Source organism: Dermochelys coriacea, chromosome 16, assembly GCF_009764565.3.
Source record: "Dermochelys coriacea isolate rDerCor1 chromosome 16, rDerCor1.pri.v4, whole genome shotgun sequence".
Taxonomy (NCBI): Eukaryota; Metazoa; Chordata; order Testudines; family Dermochelyidae; genus Dermochelys; species Dermochelys coriacea.
The window spans coordinates 2,807,315-2,828,324 of NC_050083.1; positions in this window are offsets into that span (position 1 = coordinate 2,807,315).

Sequence of the window (21,010 nt, forward strand, 5' to 3'; positions counted from 1 at the left end):
GGATGCATTTGGTGTTGACAGATTTCCACTCTATACGGCTAAATTCAGTGCCTTGCATAATCACAGGTTTCAGAGTAGCAGCCGTGTTAGTCTGTATTCTCAAAAAGAAAAGGAGTACTTGTGGCACCTTAGAGACTAACAAATTTATTAGAGCATAAGCTTTCGTGAGCTACAGCTCACTTCATCGGATGCATTTGGTGTTGACAGATTTCCACTCTATACGGCTAAATTCAGTGCCTTGCATAATCACAGGTTTCAGAGTAGCAGCCGTGTTAGTCTGTATTCTCAAAAAGAAAAGGAGTACTTGTGGCACCTTAGAGACTAACAAATTTATTAGAGCATAAGCTTTCGTGAGCTACAGCTCACTTCATCGGATGCATTTGGTGTTGACAGATTTCCACTCTATACGGCTAAATTCAGTGCCTTGCATAATCACAGGTTTCAGAGTAGCAGCCGTGTTAGTCTGTATTCTCAAAAAGAAAAGGAGTACTTGTGGCACCTTAGAGACTAACAAATTTATTAGAGCATAAGCTTTCGTGAGCTACAGCTCACTTCATCGGATGCATTTGGTGTTGACAGATTTCCACTCTATACGGCTAAATTCAGTGCCTTGCATAATCACAGGTTTCAGAGTAGCAGCCGTGTTAGTCTGTATTCTCAAAAAGAAAAGGAGTACTTGTGGCACCTTAGAGACTAACAAATTTATTAGAGCATAAGCTTTCGTGAGCTACAGCTCACTTCATCGGATGCATTTGGTGTTGACAGATTTCCACTCTATACGGCTAAATTCAGTGCCTTGCATAATCACAGGTTTCAGAGTAGCAGCCGTGTTAGTCTGTATTCTCAAAAAGAAAAGGAGTACTTGTGGCACCTTAGAGACTAACAAATTTATTAGAGCATAAGCTTTCGTGAGCTACAGCTCACTTCATCGGATGCATTTGTGTTGACAGATTTCCACTCTATACGGCTAAATTCAGTGCCTTGCATAATCACAGGTTTCAGAGTAGCAGCCGTGTTAGTCTGTATTCTCAAAAAGAAAAGGAGTACTTGTGGCACCTTAGAGACTAACAAATTTATTAGAGCATAAGCTTTCGTGAGCTACAGCTCACTTCATCGGATGCATTTGGTGTTGACAGATTTCCACTCTATACGCTAAATTCAGTGCCTTGCATAATCACAGGTTTCAGAGTAGCAGCCGTGTTAGTCTGTATTCTCAAAAAGAAAAGGAGTACTTGTGGCACCTTAGAGACTAACAAATTTATTAGAGCATAAGCTTTCGTGAGCTACAGCTCACTTCATAGTCTCTAAGGTGCCACAAGTACTCCTTTTCTTTTTGAGAATACAGACTAACACGGCTGCTACTCTGAAACCTGTGATTATGCAAGGCACTGAATTTAGCCGTATAGAGTGGAAATCTGTCAACACCAAATGCATCCGATGAAGTGAGCTGTAGCTCACGAAAGCTTATGCTCTAATAAATTTGTTAGTCTCTAAGGTGCCACAAGTACTCCTTTTCTTTTTGAGAATACAGACTAACACGGCTGCTACTCTGAAACCTGTGATTATGCAAGGCACTGAATTTAGCCGTATAGAGTGGAAATCTGTCAACACCAAATGCATCCGATGAAGTGAGCTGTAGCTCACGAAAGCTTATGCTCTAATAAATTTGTTAGTCTCTAAGGTGCCACAAGTACTCCTTTTCTTTTTGAGAATACAGACTAACACGGCTGCTACTCTGAAACCTGTGATTATGCAAGGCACTGAATTTAGCCGTATAGAGTGGAAATCTGTCAACACCAAATGCATGCGATGAAGTGAGCTTGTAGCTCACGAAAGCTTATGCTCTAATAAATTTGTTAGTCTCTAAGGTGCCACAAGTACTCCTTTTCTTTTTGAGAATACAGACTAACACGGCTGCTACTCTGAAACCTGTGATTATGCAAGGCACTGAATTTAGCCGTATAGAGTGGAAATCTGTCAACACCAAATGCATCCGATGAAGTGAGCTGTAGCTCACGAAAGCTTATGCTCTAATAAATTTGTTAGTCTCTAAGGTGCCACAAGTACTCCTTTTCTTTTTGAGAATACAGACTAACACGGCTGCTACTCTGAAACCTGTGATTATGCAAGGCACTGAATTTAGCCGTATAGAGTGGAAATCTGTCAACACCAAATGCATCCGATGAAGTGAGCTGTAGCTCACGAAAGCTTATGCTCTAATAAATTTGTTAGTCTCTAAGGTGCCACAAGTACTCCTTTTCTTTTTGAGAATACAGACTAACACGGCTGCTACTCTGAAACCTGTGATTATGCAAGGCACTGAATTTAGCCGTATAGAGTGGAAATCTGTCAACACCAAATGCATCCGATGAAGTGAGCTGTAGCTCACGAAAGCTTATGCTCTAATAAATTTGTTAGTCTCTAAGGTGCCACAAGTACTCCTTTTCTTTGTGAGAATACAGACTAACACGGCTGCTACTCTGAAACCTGTGATTATGCAAGGCACTGAATTTAGCCGTATAGAGTGGAAATCTGTCAACACCAAATGCATCCGATGAAGTGAGCTGTAGCTCACGAAAGCTTATGCTCTAATAAATTTGTTAGTCTCTAAGGTGCCACAAGTACTCCTTTTCTTTTTGAGAATACAGACTAACACGGCTGCTACTCTGAAACCTGTGATTATGCAAGGCACTGAATTTAGCCGTATAGAGTGGAAATCTGTCAACACCAAATGCATCCGATGAAGTGAGCTGTAGCTCACGAAAGCTTATGCTCTAATAATTTGTTAGTCTCTAAGGTGCCACAAGTACTCCTTTTCTTTTTGAGAATACAGACTAACACGGCTGCTACTCTGAAACCTGTGATTATGCAAGGCACTGAATTTAGCCGTATAGAGTGGAAATCTGTCAACACCAAATGCATCCGATGAAGTGAGCTGTAGCTCACGAAAGCTTATGCTCTAATAAATTTGTTAGTCCTCTAAGGTGCCACAAGTACTCCTTTTCTTTTTGAGAATACAGACTAACACGGCTGCTACTCTGAAACCTGTGATTATGCAAGGCACTGAATTTAGCCGTATAGAGTGGAAATCTGTCAACACCAAATGCATCCGATGAAGTGAGCTGTAGCTCACGAAAGCTTATGCTCTAATAAATTTGTTAGTCTCTAAGGTGCCACAAGTACTCCTTTTCTTTTTGAGAATACAGACTAACACGGCTGCTACTCTGAAACCTGTGATTATGCAAGGCACTGAATTTAGCCGTATAGAGTGGAAATCTGTCAACACCAAATGCATCCGATGAAGTGAGCTGTAGCTCACGAAAGCTTATGCTCTAATAAATTTGTTAGTCTCTAAGGTGCCACAAGTACTCCTTTTCTTTTGAGAATACAGACTAACACGGCTGCTACTCTGAAACCTGTGATTATGCAAGGCACTGAATTTAGCCGTATAGAGTGGAAATCTGTCAACACCAAATGCATCCGATGAAGTGAGCTGTAGCTCACGAAAGCTTATGCTCTAATAAATTTGTTAGTCTCTAAGGTGCCACAAGTACTCCTTTTCTTTTTGAGAATACAGACTAACACGGCTGCTACTCTGAAACCTGTGATTATGCAAGGCACTGAATTTAGCCGTATAGAGTGGAAATCTGTCAACACCAAATGCATCCGATGAAGTGAGCTGTAGCTCACGAAAGCTTATGCTCTAATAAATTTGTTAGTCTCTAAGGTGCCACAAGTACTCCTTTTCTTTTGAGAATACAGACTAACACGGCTGCTACTCTGAAACCTGTGATTATGCAAGGCACTGAATTTAGCCGTATAGAGTGGAAATCTGTCAACACCAAATGCATCCGATGAAGTGAGCTGTAGCTCACGAAAGCTTATGCTCTAATAAATTTGTTAGTCTCTAAGGTGCCACAAGTACTCCTTTTCTTTTTGAGAATACAGACTAACACGGCTGCTACTCTGAAACCTGTGATTATGCAAGGCACTGAATTTAGCCGTATAGAGTGGAAATCTGTCAACACCAAATGCATCCGATGAAGTGAGCTGTAGCTCACGAAAGCTTATGCTCTAATAATTTGTTAGTCTCTAAGGTGCCACAAGTACTCCTTTTCTTTTTGAGAATACAGACTAACACGGCTGCTACTCTGAAACCTGTGATTATGCAAGGCACTGAATTTAGCCGTATAGAGTGGAAATCTGTCAACACCAAATGCATCCGATGAAGTGAGCTGTAGCTCACGAAAGCTTATGCTCTAATAAATTTGTTAGTCTCTAAGGTGCCACAAGTACTCCTTTTCTTTTTGAGAATACAGACTACACGGCTGCTACTCTGAAACCTGTGATTATGCAAGGCACTGAATTTAGCCGTATAGAGTGGAAATCTGTCAACACCAAATGCATCCGATGAAGTGAGCTGTAGCTCACGAAAGCTTATGCTCTAATAAATTTGTTAGTCTCTAAGGTGCCACAAGTACTCCTTTTCTTTTTGAGAATACAGACTAACACGGCTGCTACTCTGAAACCTGTGATTATGCAAGGCACTGAATTTAGCCGTATAGAGTGGAAATCTGTCAACACCAAATGCATCCGATGAAGTGAGCTGTAGCTCACGAAAGCTTATGCTCTAATAATTTGTTAGTCTCTAAGGTGCCACAAGTACTCCTTTTCTTTTTGAGAATACAGACTAACACGGCTGCTACTCTGAAACCTGTGATTATGCAAGGCACTGAATTTAGCCGTATAGAGTGGAAATCTGTCAACACCAAATGCATCCGATGAAGTGAGCTGTAGCTCACGAAAGCTTATGCTCTAATAAATTTGTTAGTCTCTAAGGTGCCACAAGTACTCCTTTTCTTTTTGAGAATACAGACTAACACGGCTGCTACTCTGAAACCTGTGATTATGCAAGGCACTGAATTTAGCCGTATAGAGTGGAAATCTGTCACACCAAATGCATCCGATGAAGTGAGCTGTAGCTCACGAAAGCTTATGCTCTAATAAATTTGTTAGTCTCTAAGGTGCCACAAGTACTCCTTTTCTTTTGAGAATACAGACTAACACGGCTGCTACTCTGAAACCTGTGATTATGCAAGGCACTGAATTTAGCCGTATAGAGTGGAAATCTGTCAACACCAAATGCATCCGATGAAGTGAGCTGTAGCTCACGAAAGCTTATGCTCTAATAAATTTGTTAGTCTCTAAGGTGCCACAAGTACTCCTTTTCTTTTTGAGAATACAGACTAACACGGCTGCTACTCTGAAACCTGTGATTATGCAAGGCACTGAATTTAGCCGTATAGAGTGGAAATCTGTCAACACCAAATGCATCCGATGAAGTGAGCTGTAGCTCACGAAAGCTTATGCTCTAATAAATTTGTTAGTCTCTAAGGTGCCACAAGTACTCCTTTTCTTTTTGAGAATACAGACTAACACGGCTGCTACTCTGAAACCTGTGATTATGCAAGGCACTGAATTTAGCCGTATAGAGTGGAAATCTGTCAACACCAATGCATCCGATGAAGTGAGCTGTAGCTCACGAAAGCTTATGCTCTAATAAAATTTGTTAGTCTCTAAGGTGCCACAAGTACTCCTTTTCTTTTTGAGAATACAGACTAACACGGCTGCTACTCTGAAACCTGTGATTATGCAAGGCACTGAATTTAGCCGTATAGAGTGGAAATCTGTCAACACCAAATGCATCCGATGAAGTGAGCTGTAGCTCACGAAAGCTTATGCTCTAATAAATTTGTTAGTCTCTAAGGTGCCACAAGTACTCCTTTTCTTTTTGAGAATACAGACTAACACGGCTGCTACTCTGAAACCTGTGATTATGCAAGGCACTGAATTTAGCCGTATAGAGTGGAAATCTGTCAACACCAAATGCATCCGATGAAGTGAGCTGTAGCTCACGAAAGCTTATGCTCTAATAAATTTGTTAGTCTCTAAGGTGCCACAAGTACTCCTTTTCTTTTTGAGAATACAGACTAACACGGCTGCTACTCTGAAACCTGTGATTATGCAAGGCACTGAATTTAGCCGTATAGAGTGGAAATCTGTCAACACCAAATGCATCCGATGAAGTGAGCTGTAGCTCACGAAAGCTTATGCTCTAATAAATTTGTTAGTCTCTAAGGTGCCAACAAGTACTCCTTTTCTTTTTGAGAATACAGACTACACGGCTGCTACTCTGAAACCTGTGATTATGCAAGGCACTGAATTTAGCCGTATAGAGTGGAATCTGTCCAACACCAATGCATCGCGATGAAGTGAGCTGTAGCTCACGAAAGCTTATGCTCTAAATAATTTGTTAGTCTCTAAGGTGCCACAAGTACTCCTTTTCTTTTTGAGAATACAGACTAACACGGCTGCTACTCTGAAACCTGTGATTATGCAAGGCACTGAATTTAGCCGTATAGAGTGGAAATCTGTCAACACCAAATGCATCCGATGAAGTGAGCTGTAGCTCACGAAAGCTTATGCTCTAATAAATTTGTTAGTCTCTAAGGTGCCACAAGTACTCTCTTTTTCTTTTTGAGAATACAGACTAAACACGGCTGCTACTCTGAAACCTGTGATTATGCAAGGCACTGAATTTAGCCGTATAGAGTGGAAATCTGTCAACACCAAATGCATCCGATGAAGTGAGCTGTAGCTCACGAAAGCTTATGCTCTAATAAATTTGTTAGTCTCTAAGGTGCCACAAGTACTCCTTTTCTTTTTGAGAATACAGACTAACACGGCCTGCTACTCTGAAACCTGTGATTATGCAAGGCACTGAATTTAGCCGTATAGAGTGGAAATCTGTCAACACCAAATGCATCCGATGAAGTGAGCTGTAGCTCACGAAAGCTTATGCTCTAATAAATTTGTTAGTCTCTAAGGTGCCACAAGTACTCCTTTTCTTTTTGAGAATACAGACTAACACGGCTGCTACTCTGAAACCTGTGATTATGCAAGGCACTGAATTTAGCCGTATAGAGTGGAAAATCTGTCAACACCAAATGCATCCGATGAAGTGAGCTGTAGCTCACGAAAGCTTATGCTCCTAATAAATTTGTTAGTCTCTAAGTCCACAAGTACTCCTTTTTCTTTTTGAGAATACAGACTAACACGGCTGCTACTCTGAAACCTGTGATTATGCAAGCACTGAATTTAGCCGTATAGAGTGGAAATCTGTCAACCACCAAATGCATCCGATGAAGTGAGCTGTAGCTCACAAAGCTTATGCTCTAATAAATTTGTTAGTCTCTAAGGTGCCACAAGTACTCCTTTTCTTTTTGAGAATACAGACTAACACGGCTGCTACTCTGAAACCTGTGATTATGCAAGGCACTGATTTAGCCGTATAGAGTGAAATCTGTCAACACCAATGCATCCGATGAGTGAGCTGTAGCTCACGAAAGCTTATGCTCTAATAAATTTGTTAGTCTCTAAGGTGCCACAAGTACTCCTTTTCTTTTTGAGAATACAGACTAACACGGCTGCTACTCTGAAACCGGTGATTATGCAAGGCACTGAATTTAGCCGTATAGAGTGGAAATCTGTCAACACCAAATGCATGCCGATGAAGTGAGCTGTAGCTCACGAAAGCTTATGCTCTAATAAATTTGTTAGTCTCTAAGGTGCCACAAGTACTCCTTTTCTTTTTGAGAATACAGACTAACACGGCTGCTACTCTGAAACCTGTGATTATGCAAGGCACTGAATTTAGCCGTATAGAGTGGAAATCTGTCACACCAAATGCATCCGATGAAGTGAGCTGTAGCTCACGAAAGCTTATGCTCTAATAAATTTGTTAGTCTCTAAGGTGCCACAAGTACTCCTTTTCTTTTTGAGAATACAGACTAACACGGCTGCTACTCTGAAACCTGTGATTATGCAAGGCACTGAATTTAGCCGTATAGAGTGGAAATCTGTCAACACCAAATGCATCCGATGAAGTGAGCTGTAGCTCACGAAAGCTTATGCTCTAATAAATTTGTTAGTCTCTAAGGTGCCACAAGTACTCCTTTTCTTTTGAGAATACAGACTAACACGGCTGCTACTCTGAAACCTGTGATATGCAAGGCACTGAATTTAGCCGTATAGAGTGGAAATCTGTCAACACCAATGCATCCGATGAAGTGAGCTGTAGCTCACGAAAGCTTATGCTCTAATAATTTGTTAGTCTCTAAGGTGCCACAAGTACTCCTTTTCTTTTTGAGATACAGACTAACACGGCTGCTACTCTGAAACCTGTGATTATGCAAGGCACTGAATTTAGCCGTATAGAGTGGAAATCTGTCAACACCAAATGCATCCGATGAAGTGAGCTGTAGCTCACGAAAGCTTATGCTCTAATAATTTGTTTAGTCTCTAAGGTGCCACAAGTACTCCTTTTCTTTTCTTTTTGAGAATACAGACTAACGGCTGCTACTCTGAAACCTGTGATTATGCAAGGCACTGAATTTAGCCGTATAGAGTGGAAAATCTGTCACACCAAATGCATCCGATGAAGTGAGCTGTAGCTCACGAAAGCTTATGCTCTAATAAATTTGTTAGTCTCTAAGGTGCCACAAGTACTCCTTTTCTTTTTGAGAATACAGACTAACACGGCTGCTACTCTGAAACCTGTGATTATGCAAGGCACTGAATTTAGCCGTATAGAGTGGAAATCTGTCAACACCAAATGCATCCGATGAAGTGAGCTGTAGCTCACGAAAGCTTATGCTCTAATAAATTTGTTCGTCTCTAAGGTGCCACAAAGTACGCCTTTTCTTTTTGAGAATACAGACTAACACGGCTGCTACTCTGAAACCTGTGATTATGCAAGGCACTGAATTTAGCCGTATAGAGTGAAATCTGTCACACCAAATGCATCCGATGAAGTGAGCTGTAGCTCACGAAAGCTTATGCTCTAATAAATTTGTTAGTCTCTAAGGTGCCACAAGTACTCCTTTTCTTTTTGAGAATACAGACTAACACGGCTGCTACTCTGAAACCTGTGATTATGCAAGGCACTGAATTTAGCCGTATAGAGGGGAAATCTGTCAACACCAAAGCATCCGATGAAGTGAGCTGTAGCTCACGAAGCTTATGCTCTAATAAATTTGTTAGTCTCTAAGGTGCCACAAGTACTCCTTTCTTTTGAGAATACAGACTAACACGGCTGCTACTCTGAAACCTGTGATTATGCAAGGCACTGAATTTAGCCGTATAGAGTGGAAATCTGTCAACACCAAATGCATCCGATGAAGTGAGCTGTAGCTCACGAAAGCTTATGCTCTAATAAATTTGTTAGTCTCTAAGGTGCCACAAGTACTCCTTTTCTTTTTGAGAATACAGACTAACACGGCTGCTACTCTGAAACCTGTGATTATGCAAGGCACTGAATTTAGCCGTATAGAGTGGAAATCTGTCAACACCAAATGCATCCGATGAAGTGAGCTGTAGCTCACGAAAGCTTATGCTCTAATAAATTTGTTAGTCTCTAAGGTGCCACAAGTACTCCTTTTCTTTTTGAGAATACAGACTAACACGGCTGCTACTCTGAAACCTGTGATTATGCAAGGCACTGAATTTAGCCGTATAGAGTGGAAATCTGTCAACACCAAATGCATGCGATGAAGTGAGCTGTAGCTCACGAAAGCTTATGCTCTAATAAATTTGTTAGTCTCTAAGGTGCCACAAGTACTCCTTTTCTTTTTGAGAATACAGACTAACACGGCTGCTACTCTGAAACCTGTGATTATGCAAGGCACTGAATTTAGCCGTATAGAGTGGAAATCTGTCAAAACCAAATGCATCAGATGAAGTGAGCTGTAGCTCACGAAAGCTTATGCTCTAATAAATTTGTTAGTCTCTAAGGTGCCACAAGTACTCCTTTTCTTTTGAGAATACAGACTAACACGGCTGCTACTCTGAAACCTGTGATTATGCAAGGCACTGAATTTAGCCGTATAGAGTGGAAATCTGTCAACACCAAATGCATCCGATGAAGTGAGCTGTAGCTCACGAAAGCTTATGCTCTAATAAATTTGTTAGTCTCTAAGGTGCCACAAGTACTCCTTTTCTTTTTGAGAATACAGACTAACACGGCTGCTACTCTGAAACCTGTGATTATGCAAGGCACTGAATTTAGCCGTATAGAGTGGAAATCTGTCAACACCAAATGCATCCGATGAGTGAGCTGTAGCTCACGAAAGCTTATGCTCTAATAAATTTGTTAGTCTCTAAGGTGCCACAAGTACTCCTTTTCTTTTTGAGAATACAGACTAACACGGCTGCTACTCTGAAACCTGTGATTATGCAAGGCACTGAATTTAGCCGTATAGAGTGGAAATCTGTCAACACCAAATGCATCCGATGAAGTGAGCTGTAGCTCACGAAAGCTTATGCTCTAATAAATTTGTTAGTCTCTAAGGTGCCACAAGTACTCCTTTCTTTTTGAGAATACAGACTAACACGGCTGCTACTCTGAAACCTGTGATTATGCAAGGCACTGAATTTAGCCGTATAGAGTGGAAATCTGTCAACACCAAATGCATCCGATGAAGTGAGCTGTAGCTCACGAAAGCTTATGCTCTAATAAATTTGTTAGTCTCTAAGGTGCCACAAGTACTCCTTTTCTTTTTGAGAATACAGACTAACACGGCTGCTACTCTGAAACCTGTGATTATGCAAGGCACTGAATTTAGCCGTATAGAGTGGAAATCTGTCAACACCAAATGCATGCGATGAAGTGAGCTGTAGCTCACGAAAGCTTATGCTCTAATAAATTTGTTAGTCTCTAGGTGCCACAAGTACTCCTTTTCTTTTGAGAATACAGACTAACACGGCTGCTACTCTGAAACCTGTGATTATGCAAGGCACTGAATTTAGCCGTATAGAGTGGAAATCTGTCAACACCAAATGCATCCGATGAAGTGAGCTGTAGCTCACGAAAGCTTATGCTCTAATAAATTTGTTAGTCTCTAAGGTGCCACAAGTACTCCTTTTCTTTTTGAGAATACAGACTAACACGGCTGCTACTCTGAAAACTGTGATTATGCAAGGCACTGAATTTAGCCGTATAGAGTGGAAATCTGTCAACACCAAATGCATCCGATGAAGTGAGCTGTAGCTCACGAAAGCTTATGCTCTAATAAATTTGTTAGTCTCTAAGGTGCCACAAGTACTCCTTTTCTTTTTGAGAATACAGACTAACACGGCTGCTACTCTGAAACCTGTGATTATGCAAGGCACTGAATTTAGCCGTATAGAGTGGAAATCTGTCAACACCAAATGCATCCGATGAAGTGAGCTGTAGCTCACGAAAGCTTATGCTCTAATAAATTTGTTAGTCTCTAAGGTGCCACAAGTACTCCTTTTCTTTTGAGAATACAGACTAACACGGCTGCTACTCTGAAACCTGTGATTATGCAAGGCACTGAATTTAGCCGTATAGAGTGGAAATCTGTCAACACCAAATGCATCCGATGAAGTGAGCTGTAGCTCACGAAAGCTTATGCTCTAATAAATTTGTTAGTCTCTAAGGTGCCACAAGTACTCCTTTTCTTTTTGAGAATACAGACTAACACGGCTGCTACTCTGAAACCTGTGATTATGCAAGGCACTGAATTTAGCCGTATAGAGTGGAAATCTGTCAACACCAAATGCATCCGATGAAGTGAGCTGTAGCTCACGAAAGCTTATGCTCTAATAAATTTGTTAGTCTCTAAGGTGCCACAAGTACTCCTTTTCTTTTTGAGAATACAGACTAACACGGCTGCTACTCTGAAACCTGTGATTATGCAAGGCACTGAATTTAGCCGTATAGAGTGGAAATCTGTCAACACCAAATGCATCCGATGAAGTGAGCTGTAGCTCACGAAAGCTTATGCTCTAATAAATTTGTTAGTCTCTAAGGTGCCACAAGTACTCCTTTTCTTTTTGAGAATACAGACTAACACGGCTGCTACTCTGAAACCTGTGATTATGCAAGGCACTGAATTTAGCCGTATAGAGTGGAAATCTGTCAACACCAAATGCATGCGATGAAGTGAGCTGTAGCTCACGAAAGCTTATGCTCTAATAAATTTGTTAGTCTCTAAGGTGCCACAAGTACTCCTTTTCTTTTTGAGAATACAGACTAACACGGCTGCTACTCTGAAACCTGTGATTATGCAAGGCACTGAATTTAGCCGTATAGAGTGGAAATCTGTCAACACCAAATGCATCCGATGAAGTGAGCTGTAGCTCACGAAAGCTTATGCTCTAATAAATTTGTTAGTCTCTAAGGTGCCACAAGTACTCCTTTTCTTTTTGAGAATACAGACTAACACGGCTGCTACTCTGAAACCTGTGATTATGCAAGGCACTGAATTTAGCCGTATAGAGTGGAAATCTGTCAACACCAAATGCATCCGATGAAGTGAGCTGTAGCTCACGAAAGCTTATGCTCTAATAAATTTGTTAGTCTCTAAGGTGCCACAAGTACTCCTTTTCTTTTTGAGAATACAGACTAACACGGCTGCTACTCTGAAACCTGTGATTATGCAAGGCACTGAATTTAGCCGTATAGAGTGGAAATCTGTCAACACCAAATGCATCCGATGAAGTGAGCTGTAGCTCACGAAAGCTTATGCTCTAATAAATTTGTTAGTCTCTAAGGTGCCACAAGTACTCCCTTTTCTTTTGAGAATACAGACTAACACGGCTGCTACTCTGAAACCTGTGATTATGCAAGGCACTGAATTTAGCCGTATAGAGTGGAAATCTGTCAACACCAAATGCATCCGATGAAGTGAGCTGTAGCTCACGAAAGCTTATGCTCTAATAAATTTGTTAGTCTCTAAGGTGCCACAAGTACTTCCTTTTCTTTTTGAGAATACAGACTAACACGGCTGCTACTCTGAAACCTGTGATTATGCAAGGCACTGAATTTAGCCGTATAGAGTGGAAATCTGTCAACACCAAATGCATCCGATGAAGTGAGCTGTAGCTCACGAAAGCTTATGCTCTAATAAATTTGTTAGTCTCTAAGGTGCCACAAGTACTCCTTTTCTTTTGAGAATACAGACTAACACGGCTGCTACTCTGAAACCTGTGATTATGCAAGGCACTGAATTTAGCCGTATAGAGTGGAAATCTGTCAACACCAAATGCATCCGATGAAGTGAGCTGTAGCTCACGAAAGCTTATGCTCTAATAAATTTGTTAGTCTCTAAGGTGCCACAAGTACTCCTTTTCTTTTGAGAATACAGACTAACACGGCTGCTACTCTGAAACCTGTGATTATGCAAGGCACTGAATTTAGCCGTATAGAGTGGAAATCTGTCAACACCAAATGCATCCGATGAAGTGAGCTGTAGCTCACGAAAGCTTATGCTCTAATAAATTTGTTAGTCTCTAAGGTGCCACAAGTACTCCTTTTCTTTTGAGAATACAGACTAACACGGCTGCTACTCTGAAACCTGTGATTATGCAAGGCACTGAATTTAGCCGTATAGAGTGGAAATCTGTCAACACCAAATGCATCCGATGAAGTGAGCTGTAGCTCACGAAAGCTTATGCTCTAATAAATTTGTTAGTCTCTAAGGTGCCACAAGTACTCCTTTTCTTTTTGATAATACAGACTAACACGGCTGCTACTCTGAAACCTGTGATTATGCAAGGCACTGAATTTAGCCGTATAGAGTGGAAATCTGTCAACACCAAATGCATCCGATGAAGTGAGCTGTAGCTCACGAAAGCTTATGCTCTAATAAATTTGTTAGTCTCTAAGGTGGCCACAAGTACTCCTTTTCTTTTTGAGAATACAGACTAACACGGCTGCTACTCTGAACCTGTGATTATGCAAGGCACTGAATTTAGCCGTATAGAGTGGGAAATCTGTCAACACCAAATGCATCCGATGAAGTGAGCTGTAGCTCACGAAAGCTTATGCTCTAATAAATTTGTTAGTCTCTAAGGTGCCACAAGTACTCCTTTTCTTTTTGAGAATACAGACTAACACGGCTGCTACTCTGAAAACCTGTGATTATGCAAGGCACTGAATTTAGCCGTATAGAGTGGAAATCTGTCAACACCAAAATGCATGCGATGAAGTGAGCTGTAGCTCACGAAAGCTTATGCTCTAATAAATTTGTTAGTCTCTAAGGTGCCACAAGTACTCCTTTTCTTTTTGAGAATACAGACTAACACGGCTGCTACTCTGAAACCTGTGATTATGCAAGGCACTGAATTTAGCCGTATAGAGTGGAAATCTGTCAACACCAAATGCATGCGATGAAGTGAGCTGTAGCTCACGAAAGCTTATGCTCTAATAAATTTGTTAGTCTCTAAGGTGCCACAAGTACTCCTTTTCTTTTTGAGAATACAGACTAACACGGCTGCTACTCTGAAACCTGTGATTATGCAAGGCACTGAATTTAGCCGTATAGAGTGGAAATCTGTCAACACCAAATGCATCCGATGAAGTGAGCTGTAGCTCACGAAAGCTTATGCTCTAATAAATTTGTTAGTCTCTAAGGTGCCACAAGTACTCCTTTTCTTTTTGAGAATACAGACTAACACGGCTGCTACTCTGAAACCTGTGATTATGCAAGGCACTGAATTTAGCCGTATAGAGTGGAAATCTGTCAACACCAAATGCATCCGATGAAGTGAGCTGTAGCTCACGAAAGCTTATGCTCTAATAAATTTGTTAGTCTCTAAGGTGCCACAAGTACTCCTTTTCTTTTTGAGAATACAGACTAACACGGCTGCTACTCTGAAACCTGTGATTATGCAAGGCACTGAATTTAGCCGTATAGAGTGGAAATCTGTCAACACCAAATGCATCCGATGAAGTGAGCTGTAGCTCACGAAAGCTTATGCTCTAATAAATTTGTTAGTCTCTAAGGTGCCACAAGTACTCCTTTTCTTTTTGAGAATACAGACTAACACGGCTGCTACTCTGAAACCTGTGATTATGCAAGGCACTGAATTTAGCCGTATAGAGTGGAAATCTGTCAACACCAAATGCATCCGATGAAGTGAGCTGTAGCTCACGAAAGCTTATGCTCTAATAAATTTGTTAGTCTCTAAGGTGCCACAAGTACTCCTTTTCTTTTTGAGAATACAGACTAACACGGCTGCTACTCTGAAACCTGTGATTATGCAAGGCACTGAATTTAGCCGTATAGAGTGGAAATCTGTCAACACCAAATGCATCCGATGAAGTGAGCTGTAGCTCACGAAAGCTTATGCTCTAATAAATTTGTTAGTCTCTAAGGTGCCACAAGTACTCCTTTCTTTTTGAGAATACAGACTAACACGGCTGCTACTCTGAAACCTGTGATTATGCAAGGCACTGAATTTAGCCGTATAGAGTGGAAATCTGTCAACACCAAATGCATCCGATGAAGTGAGCTGTAGCTCACGAAAGCTTATGCTCTAATAATTTGTTAGTCTCTAAGGTGCCACAAGTACTCCTTTTCTTTTTGAGAATACAGACTAACACGGCTGCTACTCTGAAACCTGTGATTATGCAAGGCACTGAATTTAGCCGTATAGAGTGGAAATCTGTCAACACCAAATGCATCCGATGAAGTGAGCTGTAGCTCACGAAAGCTTATGCTCTAATAAATTTGTTAGTCTCTAAGGTGCCACAAGTACTCCTTTTCTTTTGAGAATACAGACTAACACGGCTGCTACTCTGAAACCTGTGATTATGCAAGGCACTGAATTTAGCCGTATAGAGTGGAAATCTGTCAACACCAAATGCATCCGATGAAGTGAGCTGTAGCTCACGAAAGCTTATGCTCTAATAAATTTGTTAGTCTCTAAGGTGCCACAAGTACTCCTTTTCTTTTGAGAATACAGACTAACACGGCTGCTACTCTGAAACCTGTGATTATGCAAGGCACTGAATTTAGCCGTATAGAGTGGAATCTGTCAACACCAAATGCATCCGATGAAGTGAGCTGTAGCTCACGAAAGCTTATGCTCTAATAAATTTGTTAGTCTCTAAGGTGCCACAAGTACTCCTTTTCTTTTTGAGATACAGACTAACACGGCTGCTACTCTGAAACCTGTGATTATGCAAGGCACTGAATTTAGCCGTATAGAGTGGAAATCTGTCAACACCAAATGCATCCGATGAAGTGAGCTGTAGCTCACGAAAGCTTATGCTCTAATAAATTTGTTAGTCTCTAAGGTGCCACAAGTACTCCTTTTCTTTTGAGAATACAGACTAACACGGCTGCTACTCTGAAACCTGTGATTATGCAAGGCACTGAATTTAGCCGTATAGAGTGGAAATCTGTCAACACCAAATGCATCCGATGAAGTGAGCTGTAGCTCACGAAAGCTTATGCTCTAATAAATTTGTTAGTCTCTAAGGTGCCACAAGTACTCCTTTTCTTTTTGAAAACTGGACACAGTACTCCAGATGAGGCCTCACCAATGTCAAATAGAGGGGAACGATCACGTCCCTCGATCTGCTGGCAATACCCCTACTTATACATCCCAAAATGCCATTGGCCATCTTGGCAACAAGGGCACACTGTTGACTCATATCCAGCTTCTTGTCCACTGTAACCCCTAGGTCCTTTTCTGCAGAACTGCTGCCTAGCCATTCGGTCCCTAGTCTGTAGTGGTGCATGGGATTCTTCCGTCCTAAGTGCAGGACTCTGCACTTGTCCTTGTTGAACCTCATCAGATTTCTTTTGGCCCAGTCCTCTCATTTGTCTAGGGCCCTCTGTATCCTATCCCTACCCTCCAGAGTATCTACCTCTCCTCCCAGTTTAGTGTCATTTGCAAACTTCCTGAGGGTGCAATCCACACCATCCTCCAGATCATTAAGGAAGATATTGAACAAAACTGGCCCCAGGACCAATCCTTGGGGCACTCCACTTGATACCGGCTGCCAGCTAGACATGAAGCCATTGATCACTACCCATTGAGCCCGACAATCTAGCCAGCTTTCTATCCACCTTATCATCCATTCATCCATCTCATACTTCTTTAACTTACTGGCAAGAATACTGTGGGAGACCGTGTCAAAAGCTTTGCTAAAGTCAAGGAACAACATGTCCACTGCTTTCCCCGCATCCACAGAGCCAGTTATCTCGTTATAAAAGGCAATTAGATTAGTCAGACGTGACTTGCCCTTGATGAATCCATGCTGACTGTTCCTGATCACTTTCCTCTCCTCTAAGTGCTTTGAGATGCAGTGATGAAAAGCACTGCCCAAGAGCTAGGTGTTTATTTAGGAAAGTTCATGGGCAAACTTCTTACCCTGGAGTCACAGACAATCCCCTTAGACCAGTGGTGCTCAAACTTTTTCAGTCACAACCCCACATGCCAATAACGGAAACTGTCCATGCCCCACCCCTGATTACTGCATAGCCAAGGTTTCTTCAGCAACCAACCTTGGGCAGAAGGCGGAACTGGGGATGGGAGAGGAGCTGGGGCTAGAGGGGGAGCTGGTCTGAGGGTGGAGAGGGAATGCTGAGGGCAGAGTGGTGCTGGGGCTGAAGCAGTGGGTGGAGTGGAGCTGTGGCTGGGGGCAGAGCTGGTCTGAAGGAATGAGGGTGGAGCTGGGCCTGGAGGCCCAGCGCTGGGGGCGAATGGGGTTGGGGAACAGGAGTGAGGCTGGGGGCGGAGTGGGTCTGGAAGCATGATGCTCTTTCCCCACCTCCTGTGGGGGCTGGCCCTGGCCCTGCTGTGCACCCCCACCCCCTCAAAAAAGTTTCTCCATGTCTGTCTGGGGGGGTGTGCCCCACAGTTTGGGGATCATTGCCTTGTACTCTCCTATCTATCTTGCTACCCAGACAATCTGGACTTAGTGATAAATGGTCACTTAAAAATCACACCACGTTCAGGTTGCTTCCAGTCCCAAGAGACCAGTCACTTACCCCAGACCAATTAGTACCCTACATCTTATGCCAAGAACAACACCTGTAGCCAATCCTGTAATAAGCTGTCGAAAGGTTTATTACCTAGGAGAAAGGAATAAGAGAGTTATTTACCCGTTAAAGCAACCTAACACACACAAATGAGTAACCATCTAGAGCCTAAAAGTGACAGCATTGTAGTAATCTGTCTATTCTTAGGGCTTATCTACAATGCCACTTTACAGTGCTGCAACTTTGTTGCTCAGGGGTGTGAAAAAACACACCCTGAGCGCTGCAAATTTCAGTGTGTAAAGTGGCAGTGTAGACAGTGCACCAGCACTGGGCCCAGTGCTGGTAGCTACTCCCCTTGGGGTAGTTTTTTTACAGTGCTGGAAGAGCCTTCTCCCAGAGTTCAGGATGATGAGATGAGTTCACTTATACTTCTGCTCTTCAACGGTGGGCAGGGGAGCAAACACAAAGTCTTTTCTCCTCTGATGTTTCACAAGGGCTTGTCTGGTGTCTATGGGCCTTCTTTTGTTGGGCAGAAGATAAAACCTCTGTCAAACTAGTATTTTACACTTGCCAATGTGTCTCTCCTGACTGGGGGGAGGGTTTACATTTTCAGAGCAAACACTTAAATTTATAACAGGGGATATAGATATTATCAGTGAGATTAATGCAGGCAGCAACACACAAGCATTTCAGAGTTTAAAACACTAAATACATTCTTAAAAGATTAATATCTATTTTGAGCAAAAGCAACACACAGGTGACTTGATCTGGTCTCCAGTTCTGAGGTTGTCAGTTCTTAGCGAATGTCTGCAGCCCGGGCAAGAGCTGGCATCTGGGCTGCCAGCATCACAAGGGGTACGAGTTGTTGTCTGCTGTAAAGCACCAAATCATACTAGGGAAGAGGACAACCTGCTCATTAAGCACCTAACTATAATGGGAAAAAAGCTATGTGATCATGGGGGACTTCAATCTGAGTGACATGCTGGAGGGCTCATGCAGACAGTACTAAAAATCTGCAGAATTTCTAGCCTTTATATAGATGACAATTTCCTAATTCAAAAAGTGTTGCATCCAACATGGGGAAATTCTTTTATATTAGACCTTATCTTGGGAGATAAAGAGGAATTTATCACAGAACTAAATATTAGTGGTACTTTACATGCAAACTTATATTACATGCAAACAGAATAAAGTCCAAGCCAGTAATACATATACTTGGTGCTTTAAAAGGGCCAGTTTCACAAAACTGAAAACAATATGAGCCAAATCAGATGGGAGAAAGAATTTAAACAGAAAACTATGACTGATAATTGGGACTGAGGATTAAAAACATTTTACTAGTGAGGTTACTTTTACCCCTGTATTTGGCACTGGTGTGACCACTGCTGGAATACTGTGTCCAGCTCTGGTACCCAGAATTTAAGAAGGATGTTGACAAATTGAAGAGGGTTGAGAGCAGAGCCAGAAGAATGATTAAAGGATTGGAAAACCTGCCTTATAGAGATAGACTCAAGGAGCTCAATCTATTTAATTTAAGAAGAGGTGTGACTGTTGTAAGTACCTATATGGGGAACAGAAATTTGATAACAGCAGGTTTTTCAGTCTAGCGGAGAAAGGTTGAACAGTATGCAATGGCTGGAAATTGAAGCCAGACTGGGGTAAGATGTACATTTTTGACAGGGAGGGGAATTATCCATTGGAACAGCTTACTAAGGGTTGTGGTGGAATCTTCAGCATTGTCAGTTTTTAAATCAGAAATGTTTTCTTCTAAAAGCTCTGCTCTGGTTCAAGCAGGAATGAATTCAGAGCATGTCTCTGGCCCATGTTATACAGGGGGTCAGACTGGATGATCACAATGGTCCCTTAGTTCTGGCCTCAGAATGTATAAATCTATAGTTTAAGGGTAATATTCCCTGCCTGAGCCCGGGGAGAAGGCAGGGAGTTGCACAAAACTTGGCAGCTTGGTGCATGCTGCAGGGAGAGAAAGCTAGGGCAGATGGGTTTGTAGAAGTACCCGGGCAGAAACTAGGGGTAATTGGGGGGCTATATGGGGAGAGGTAGCTGGGGAAAGCCAGGGGCAATTAAGGGACACTGGACTTGTAGAGGTATCCAGGGGCCAGTGGGGGAGCAGTAGGATAGAAAGCTGACTGTGGTGCTATGCAGGGAAAGGGAGGAAGATGGAGACAGATGAGGATGGTGGCTGGGAAAAGTTGGGGGGCAGAGCTTGGGTGGCACCCGAGGGGGACAGTGGATGATTGTGGGAATGCCCAAGGGGGTTGCTAGCTGGCTTGGGGGAGAATCTAGGGGCAGCTGGGTTGGTGGGGATAGAGGGAGGGCAGCATTGTGGATGTCAGGGAGGTGGGCAGATGGGGCCAGCTGGGTAGGCACGTGTATAATGTCAATCAGGGGAGGGGCACTTCTAAGGGCTAGAGCACTGGACTGGGAGTTGGCAGACCTGGGTTCTATTCCTAGCTCTGCCACTGACTTCCTGGGTGGCCTTGGGCAAGTTACTTCCCCTGTCTGTACTTCAGTTTTTCCCATATGTAAAATGGGGATAATGAGCCCAACCTCCTGTGTAAAGTGCTTTGAAATCTCCTGATAAAAAGTGCATTATTGAGTCATAGCTAAATTTCATTTATTATTAAGTCATATGATTTATTATTAATTCTGTTTTTATTAAGTGCTGACAATGTGCTTGGGCCAGCACAAGATGCAGAATACAGGCACTTTGTGGCCTGCGGCTGCAACGTAGAATAAAATCTCACATTCCTTTCCCTTTTTTTCTAATGCTGTTTCTACTTGGTGGTGCAGCCCAAGTCCCCGTGGATAACAAGGCACCAATAATAATCCCATGCTAGGTTTTTTATTTACAAACTCTCTGGTAACATTCTCCCAGTGGGGCCTGGACAGAAGTCCAGAGGCCAGAACACAGGCGCCATCGTGTGGAACTCTGGAGTAATCATAATAACAATGCACCTTTAAGCCAGGGTAATCAAAGCACTTTGCAAAAGTTAATCAATTCACTTAGGAAAACACTGGATTGCAGCCATCTCTGGGGTGGAATACAGGAGCTATTTAACAGCGCACAGCAACACTATGTAATATTGTAAAACAGTACATTCAGAAGCATACCATCTGCTACTGAAACTACC